Here is a 9,577-nt window from a genome sequence, read left to right on the forward strand (position 1 = left end):
CAAGAAAAAGTTCGCGTGGCTGTCGTCAGATTTTAAAGTCGCTCTAAAGGCTCTTTCGCGGTTGTGGCTTCAGTCGACTTCAGTGAGGCGCGGTGGTTTATGGGATGAGTAGTTCCTTCGCTCGGAAATGAAAATATGTACACAGTCTTGTACCTTTGACTTTTTTTGGATTTCCTCGTCGTTTTTTCACTCGAAATGATATGTTGTATGCCTATGAGTTCAGCCGTAGCTGGTTATCCTCAGACATGCTCTAAAACTCTTTAGATACGGATTTTCGAAAACGTCAATGGGAGAAATGAAATTTACTTCCAGCACCAAAGCGTTCTCGGGCTGTGGGCGGGACTGTGATGCTCTATTCACACTAGACAATGGTTTCGTCAGCTTCCGGTTGCGATGCGCGGGTGCGACCCGCCGCTCGATCCGTCTTTCAATTCAATTCAATTCAAATTTATTTGTATAGCGCTTTTCACAATACATATTGTTTCAAAGCAGCTTTACAGAAAGTGCATTTCAGAAATGTACATAGAAAAATAAAGGTAGTTAATCATGTATTAATTTAGGGCATAACATCGCTGGCGTCGAGTCGTCTCTTCACGGGCGTCGAGTCCCACTGGAAGACTGACTACGCCCTCACAGACACACACACGAGGACGAAACGACAAGACAGTGCAGTGTAAGTGTGTGAAATGACCGGGAAATGGATATGTAAGGGAGAGTGGAGAGATGGATGAATGTCCATGTGCGATCAGCATCACGTGTGCACGCGCTCCTATGACAGCGACAATGAGAGGGAGGAACGAGACGTGGATGAATGAGGTGTGTGTGTGTGTGTGTGTGTGTGTGTGTGTGTGTGTGTGAGAGTGTTGCTTCTCCAGCGGTGGCAGCTAATGTGACTTTATCACAGCTGTATAAGTACTTTTGTCAATATGGCAAAGGTAGTTTACTACATCTAAGCTATTTTTAAAAATTTCATTTTTATATTGAAGCAACTTCATTGCAAGTCAGTGCTATCTCAGTGATCAATGAAACTGTCAGTCAAACAGATATCAGGCATAATTTGTCAGTTCAATTGTTTATTCACCAACTCTTCCAAACCAATTTGGCAACAATAAAACTATAAGAAAACCAGGGTTGCGTTCAGCCCGACAAAACGTTGCACAACGTTTTTTAAACTGAAACGGTGATGCGTTGAACACACTGTTCTGATGACGCAAGAGTTGCAACTATGGCAGCTGAGAAGGCCATTCTTTGTGTTCTTTGTAAAGAATTTTCGGAGCCTGATGAAGTCGGTATAAATATGTGTTTAATGCTACAAAATATGCCCGATGTTACAGTTACTGCACTTGCTGGCCAGAACAAAAGAGAACATCCCAATCGAGTGAAGGGATTGCTGAAACTGAAATGGAAGCACACATCTTACCTAATTCAGACTAAAACACATCTATTTAGCCTCACAGATACTTTATTTGAAGTTCATACTGTTTTAATACCCTGTATTTTCTTTCTCATTTTTAGGAAAAGCACTTAATTACCATTGTTTATTTCTATACCAAATGTCATACACTTGCAATGAAGTTAAAAATATAAACAACTACATCATTATGTTGATATCCTATATTTTTACAAAATTTACGACAAACATAATCTTCTAATATCCTCAGTTGTTGCGTATACCGAGCTGCATCGAACACATTTGTAAATTACTTTCCTTGAACCCATTGTGCGAGTTCACTTTAATACCGCGTGCTTTACATGTTGCTGCTGATTGGACTGCAGTTCTGACACACCCACCAAACAAGAGAAAACGTATCTCAAACCCCGTTGCGGTCCGTGTACGTTTTGATAGTTTGTTTTCCAATTTGAAATGAAATAAGCAGAAACGAGACAACGGCCCCTTTATTCGTTTTTTAAAAAAAACGAGATTTCGGCTTGATTTTTTTCGTTTTTTAGTTCCCATGCAAAAAACGAATAAATTACTTCAAAATTTGTTTTCCACATGTGGGCGGCCTGACACGCCCCCTTCCGCCGATTGGTCAAGCAAATCTGAGCATGTGTGTTCAACAAAATAATAGTCCTTTACTATGGCTACAGATTCTTAAACTGTACAGGGCAGGTCCTATTGGGCTTTCTTCTGTGCAACTTTACACGTTTCACAGAAATCTTTACATCAGAAATATTAATTATTAGTCTGCCACCAGCCTGTTTTATTTAGCTGTGCGGAGTTAAATCTGTGTGGTGAAGCTGCGCTTGACAGCGCCGAGCAGGAGAGGCTCACTGGCCAGTGTTTAGTCAGCAGTCAGAACTTTTCTTTTAGACACTCCGTTTTGCCACGGGATGGTGATTGAAAATACTGTAATGAATGTAATTGTGAAAAATGTCGTCCTGTGTTCCGTCTTTTAAACTTCTCCTCAAACGTGCATGCAGTTTAAATAAAGCAGTTACATCAATGAAATGATAGTAAAGTTAGTCCACGGCCACACCCCCATGCTAATGGTACCGCCCACGGCACAAATTACAAGACGAAAAATGGAAAAATAGAAAATCGGTTAGATTTCATTTATTCAAATGTTTGTTTCTGAAGTCACAATTTAGCAAAAGTAAAATTGAAAAAAGGGGAGAAAAGACAAATATCCATTGATAATGTAACTGGGAAAAAATAAAATAATGAATGTCTGGTTTCAATTTTGCATTTTTGCATTTGCGTTGTATGGTCTGAAAACTGAATTGTGAAGCGATACACGGACCGTTTTATATATGTAGCCTATAGCCTATTTAAGAGCACTGATTTTAGAAGTAGGTCCTACCTGTGTTTCATTGTCCCATTGAAAAATGCAATGAAAATATTTTATATAATATGGATAAAGTAAAATGTTTTAATGTAGTTTCAGCGCCGCCCACATGTGCGAACGAAATATCAAAGCCATAAACCGATTTGTAAACCACAAACGAAAAATTAGAAATCGAGCCGAAATCTCATTTTCCGTTTATTAAACTAAATAAAAAAAACATATAAATGAACCGTCTTTTCATTTTTCGTTATTCCAGTCCAAATAGGAAATGAAATGAAAGGAAATGTTCATTCGTTTTTTTATTTAATATTGAAAGTAGAAAACAGTGCCTTTTTTGTTTTTAATTCTTTCAAAAGTGTTCAGCTTGATTTTTCGCTTTTCTAAATTTCTGTCAGGAGTTATGAAATGAAAAAATGAGTCGATACCTTTAATATGAATTATGCACGTCAGCCGCTTTCATTCATAAAAAACTCCCGTGCTGTCGTCATGACAGCGATACACAAAACAACTTCCCTCAGGGCTTTTAGCTCAAAAATGTGCAGATTTGGAGAAATATTGATAGATTCTCATAGGTTTACATCAGATTTCTATTGACAGGAATAATATTTATTGAATTTATACCCAAATGCGTCGATGTAATCTTTATGAGCGTTTGGCACTCTCATTTACTGGGTTTTCAATTCATACCAATAGCCTGAGGGCGCTATAAGCACAATAATAACCCATATATGGGACATGAAGAAGAGCCATAATCATGTGACATTCCAGGACGTCACTGATATACACAAAGCTAACAAGAGATCGCGCTGTATCATGCAGATACAGATATTTTGAAGACAATAAACATGATTGCAATGATATTTGAGTTACCTGTGTTTTTCAAGCCATGCCAGGTATTTTCATAATAATAGATTATATGTATAATGTAATGCTAATCTATAGACCATCATTGTGCAGAATATGATCAAATAGTATATTTTCTGTCTGATTTTTTTTATCTGATGTCAAATTAGATCACAGAAGATTATTTAAAACACTTCACTTGCGTTTTAAAGTAAGTTTGAAGCACAAACATGGTTTTAATCTCATAAATTGTCATGTATTGATGGTGTGCTAAGCTAACATGCTAGCTAGCTCTAGGTGCTTCTATCTTGAAAAAAATGAACTAAATACAGAGTTTTAGACTTATCATCTTCAGATTTTAAACATAAAATGTTTAGACATGTGGCTTTAGCTGTAGTGCATTTCTAGATTGCTACAGGGTCAACTTCAATTTTATTTTCATGAAGATGTTTCATAAAAATAAATTTCTAATAACTTTACAAAACTTTAAAGCTATTTATAAAAAAAAATTTCATTATGACAATAATTAATTCTACATTTACAATAAACTGCCAGGTGTCAGCTTTCAAATGAGATCATACTTGTGCTTTTAGTGCAAAGGGTTCATGAACTGTATCTGTTTCAGTGTGGGTATGTCATTTCTGGGGATTTTTCAAAAGTGGGGTTGCAGCTTAACAGGTTAACTTTGTTCACATAATCTAAATGTTGACTTTCAAAAGTAGGCGCGCCAAGAAGGCTATTCGCTGTACTTTGGTTTATATATATATACTTGTTAACCTGTTAAGCTGCAACCCCACTTTTGAAAAATCCCCAGAAATGACATACTCAAACTGAAACAGATACAGTTCATGAACCCTTTGTACTAAAAGCACAAGTATGATCTCATTTGAAAGCTGACACCTGGCAGTTTATTGTAAATGTAGAATTAATTATTGTCATAATGAAACATTTTTTTATAAATAGCTTAAAAGTTTTGTAAAGTTATTAGAAATTTATTTTTATGAAACATCCTCATGAAAATAAAATTGAAGTTGGCACTGAGGCAATCTAGAAATGCACTACAGCTAAAGCCATTTGTCTGACCATGTTATATGTAAAATCTGGAGATGATAAGTCTAAAACTCTGTATTTAGTTAAATGTTTTTCAAGATCATGTCATGTGACTTTTTTAGAGTCTTATCAAAATATGCAACTGATGTTTAGTCATCTTCTTAGTCATCCATTCAGTCTATCGTCTCTATTTTTTTGTGGTGCAAACGAGCCCCATTCAGTCTCAGTCTCCCCATGCACACATTCACACCTCTCCAGCCTGGTTATGGCTCTAAATATGTATTTCTTTTGTCTGCATTATAGCTACTAACGACTGGCTATTCACATGCTATTCATAGGGTTTCAATCCCTAATTTCTTTTATCAAAGTTCTCATTTCAAATGCCCTTCTTGAATATATAAACATTTCAGTAAGCATTGCTATTTAGAAAAAAATCATAAAAGAATAACTGCTAACTTAGGTGGCAGGTGCACCTGGGCTAGCTAGCATGTTAGCTTAGCACACCATCAATACACAACCATTTATGAGATTAAAACCATGTTTGTGCTCCAAACTTCCTATAACGCAAGTCGAGTGTTTTAAATAATCTTCTGTGATCTAATTTGGCTTCAGATAAAAAAAAAAATCAGACAAAAAATATATTATTTTATAGTATTCTGCACAATGATAAAGTCTATATCGATTAGCATTACATTATAAATATAATCTATTATTATGAAAATACCTGGCATGGCTTGAAGAACACAGGCAAATCAAATATCATTGCAATCATGTTTATTGTCTTCAAAACGACTATATCTGCATGTTACAGCGATCTGTGTTAGCTGTGTGTATATCAGTGACGTCCTGGAATGTCACATGATCATGGCTCTTCTTCATGTTCCATATATGGACTAGTATTGTGCATATAGCGCCCTCAGGCTGCTGGTATGGATTGAAAACACAATAGATCAGAGTATGAAAGCGCTCATAATGATTACATCGACGCATTTTGGTATAAATTCAGTAAATATTATTCCTGTCTATAGAAATATGATGTAAATCTATGAGAATCTATCAATATTTCTCCAAATCTGCACATTTTTTAGCTAAAGCCCTGAGGCACGTTGTTTTGTGAATCGCTGTCATGACGACAGCACGGGAGTTTTTTTATGAATGAAAGCAGCTGACGGTCATAATTCATATTAAAGGTATCGACGCATTTTTCCATTTCATAACTCCTGACACAAATTAAGACATAACTGTCACTATAAGTTTCTCAGAATACAATAGTGGTCAAATACTGAAACTTGAGTCTTATATCTTTTTAATGATGTATAGTTTGTCAAGGTATAACATTAAATCTGATAGTAACTTTGAACTAAATAAATAAAAAAACGCTTCAGTGCGCCGACGCACTGGTGAAGCTTAACAGGTTAACCACAAATGCCTGTCTTGTACCATCTCTGAGATGTGCCACGTATTACATCATCACGTTGGAAAGGTCACGAGTCACGTCATCAAAAAATGTGTTTTGGGGTTTCATGACCCTTTAAAAATTATATGAAATGAATGTGTAAACATAAATACATCAGCGCTTTCAACCTTTGTATTGTTACAATGTTGGTAGTATATTTAAATGAACAATGTGTAGTCTTTCTCCATGTTACCTTTACCTTGATATCCCTGTTTATTTGTCAGCAAAAGTCTGCTGGATGAAGATGAACACGTTAGTTGATCATCATAGATCTGAGTCATTTTCTCTTTCTGTCTTCAGTCTGAGTGATTGCAGTATTACAGAGAAACAGAGTCTCATCCTGACTTCAGCTCTGAAATCAAACCCATCACACCTGAGAGAGCTGGACCTGAGCTGGAATACACTAGGAAACACAGGAGTGAAGCACGTATGTGCCGTACTGAAGGATCCACACTGTAAACTGGAGAGATTGAGGTCAGTCACATTCACATACAAGAATCAAAATGCTGAAGGCGAGACACGGCAGGCAAACACATCTTTTTTTTTTTTTACTGGTCAATTTTGAGATTTGTGTGTATTTTTCTTCAGTAACATGTCTTCTTTCAGACTGTGGTGGAAAAAGTCAGAAATACACATTTAGGTCTTTATTTTACTTGGGCATGTGCCGGTATAAAATTTTCATGCTGCGATTGATTGAGCTTTTATCACGGTATACGGTATTATCACCATATTTTAATTGCTCAAGAGAAACGGATGGATTGGGGGGGGGGGTGTAGAAAAAAAACAACTTGCATTACAATAGGTGTAATTGTGATTGTCAAAACATTTGGTAACTAAACAGAATTTTACACAATTTTCACGATTTCAATTCAATTCTTGGGATTTGATTTCAATCTTGATTCAGTATTGACTCTTTGGATAAATATTAGGTAGGCTACAGTAGATAGACTACATATGAATTTTTCTCAAGAAAAAATATATCTCACATAATGCTGTTAACATACAGAGAGCCCTGTCAGCTCCAAATTAAATATAATTTGGTTTTCATTATAATAACAATTATGACAAGTAAAAATATAGCCTAATACAAATGTAATATAGTGCACATATTTAGCAAAATACTCCTCTATAGCTATTTTTTTCTAGTCAACTAACGTGCTATGGTCATTAAATGGCTTTCCTGAGGTAAATGTAACGTTCTGTGACATAACTGTTCACCTGCAGTTTTATTGACCTCTTTCCGTGGTTGAAAAACACTGATTGATCGATATTATGTATGAGGCATATATACCTTTCGGTAAGTTGTACTGTATCTTTAAATAAAAAGTAACAGATGATCGGTTTACTTGAACTGAGGCGCTACAGCGATCGGTCACGTCACAGTTACAAGCACCAAAACGGTATTTATTGTCTGAATTTCGTAATAAAATGGACAGAACATGAGAGCTGAGAATTGTTTTCATATCATAACTAACCTGCTCTGTCTAGTCTGTTGGTGTCAGTTTCCTCCTTGCTCCGCGATTTTTCTCTGCGTGAGAAAATGGATGTGTGGCGCGAGAGCGTGTGAAAAGTGTAAATTGCGTGAGTCTCACGCTGAATGCGCAGAGTTGACAGGCTTGCTTTTAGAAGGGGGATAAATCGACGGCAGCGTTCCTCCTTCCGCCGTGCTTCTTCTCCATGTGAGGATTGTTTACACTAGACTAGAGTGCCACTGCGCCGCATGCACACAGTGCTAATACATGTGGGGATTGTTTACACTAGACTAGAGTGCCACTGCGCCACATGCACACAGTGCTAATACATGTGGGGATTGTTTACACTAGACTAGAGTGCCACTGCGCCGCATGCACACAGTGCTAATACATGTGAGGATTGTTTACATTAGACTAGAGTGCCACTGCGCCGCATGCACACAGTGCTAATACATGTGAGGATTGTTTACATTAGACTAGAGTGCCACTGCGCCGCATGCACAAAGTGCTAATACATGTGAGGATTGTTTACACTAGACTAGAGTGCCACTGCGCCACATGCACACAGTGCTAATACATGTGGGGATTGTTTACACTAGACTAGAGTGCCACTGCGCCGCATGCACACAGTGCTAATACATGTGAGGATTGTTTACATTAGACTAGAGTGCCACTGCGCCGCATGCACACAGTGCTAATACATGTGAGGATTGTTTACACTAGACTACAGTGCCACTGCGCCGCATGCACACAGTGCTAATACATGTGAGGATTGTTTACACTAGACTACAGTGCCACTGCGCCGCATGCACACAGTGCTAATACATGTGGGGATTGTTTACACTAGACTAGAGTGCCACTGCGCCGCATGCACACAGTGCTAATACATGTGGGGATTGTTTACATTAGACTAGAGTGCCACTGCGCCGCATGCACACAGTGCTAATACATGTGAGGATTGTTTACATTAGACTACAGTGCCACTGCGCCGCATGCACACAGTGCTAATACATGTGGGGATTGTTTACACTAGACTATAGTGCCACTGCGCCGCATGCACACAGTGCTAATACATGTGGGGATTGTTTACACTAGACTATAGTGCCACTGCGCCGCATGCACACAGCGCTAATACATGTGAGGATTGTTTACACTAGACTAGAGTGCCACTGCGCCGCATGCACACAGTGCTAATACATGTGAGGATTGTTTACATTAGACTAGAGTGCCACTGCGCCGCATGCACACAGTGCTAATACATGTGAGGATTGTTTACATTAGACTAGAGTGCCACTGCGCCGCATGCACACAGTGCTAATACATGTGGGGATTGTTTACACTAGACTAGAGTGCCACTGCGCCGCATGCACACAGTGCTAATACATGTGAGGATTGTTTACACTAGAGTGCCGCTGCGCCGCATGCACACAGTGCTAATACATGTGGGGATTGTTTACTCTAGACTAGAGTGCCACTGCGCCGCATGCACACAGTGCTAATACATGTGGGGATTGTTTACACTAGACTAGAGTGCCTCTGCGCCGCATGCACACAGTGCTAATACATGTGGGGATTGTTTACACTAGACTAGAGTGCCTCTGCGCCGCATGCACACAGTGCTAATACATGTGGGGATTGTTTACACTAGACTAGAGTGCCACTGCGCCGCATGCACACAGTGCTAATACATGTGGGGATTGTTTACACTAGACTAGAGTGCCTCTGCGCCGCATGCACACAGTGCTAATACATGTGGGGATTGTTTACACTAGACTAGAGTGCCACTGCGCCGCATGCACACAGTGCTAATACATGTGGGGATTGTTTACACTAGACTAGAGTGCCTCTGCGCCGCATGCACACAGTGCTAATACATGTGGGGATTGTTTACACTAGACTAGAGTGCCACTGCGCCGCATGCACACAGTGCTAATACATGTGGGGATTGTTTACACTAGACTAGAGTG

The sequence above is a fragment of the Rutilus rutilus genome (assembly GCF_951802725.1).
Source record: "Rutilus rutilus genome assembly, chromosome: 6".
Lineage (NCBI taxonomy): Eukaryota > Metazoa > Chordata > Actinopteri > Cypriniformes > Leuciscidae > Rutilus > Rutilus rutilus.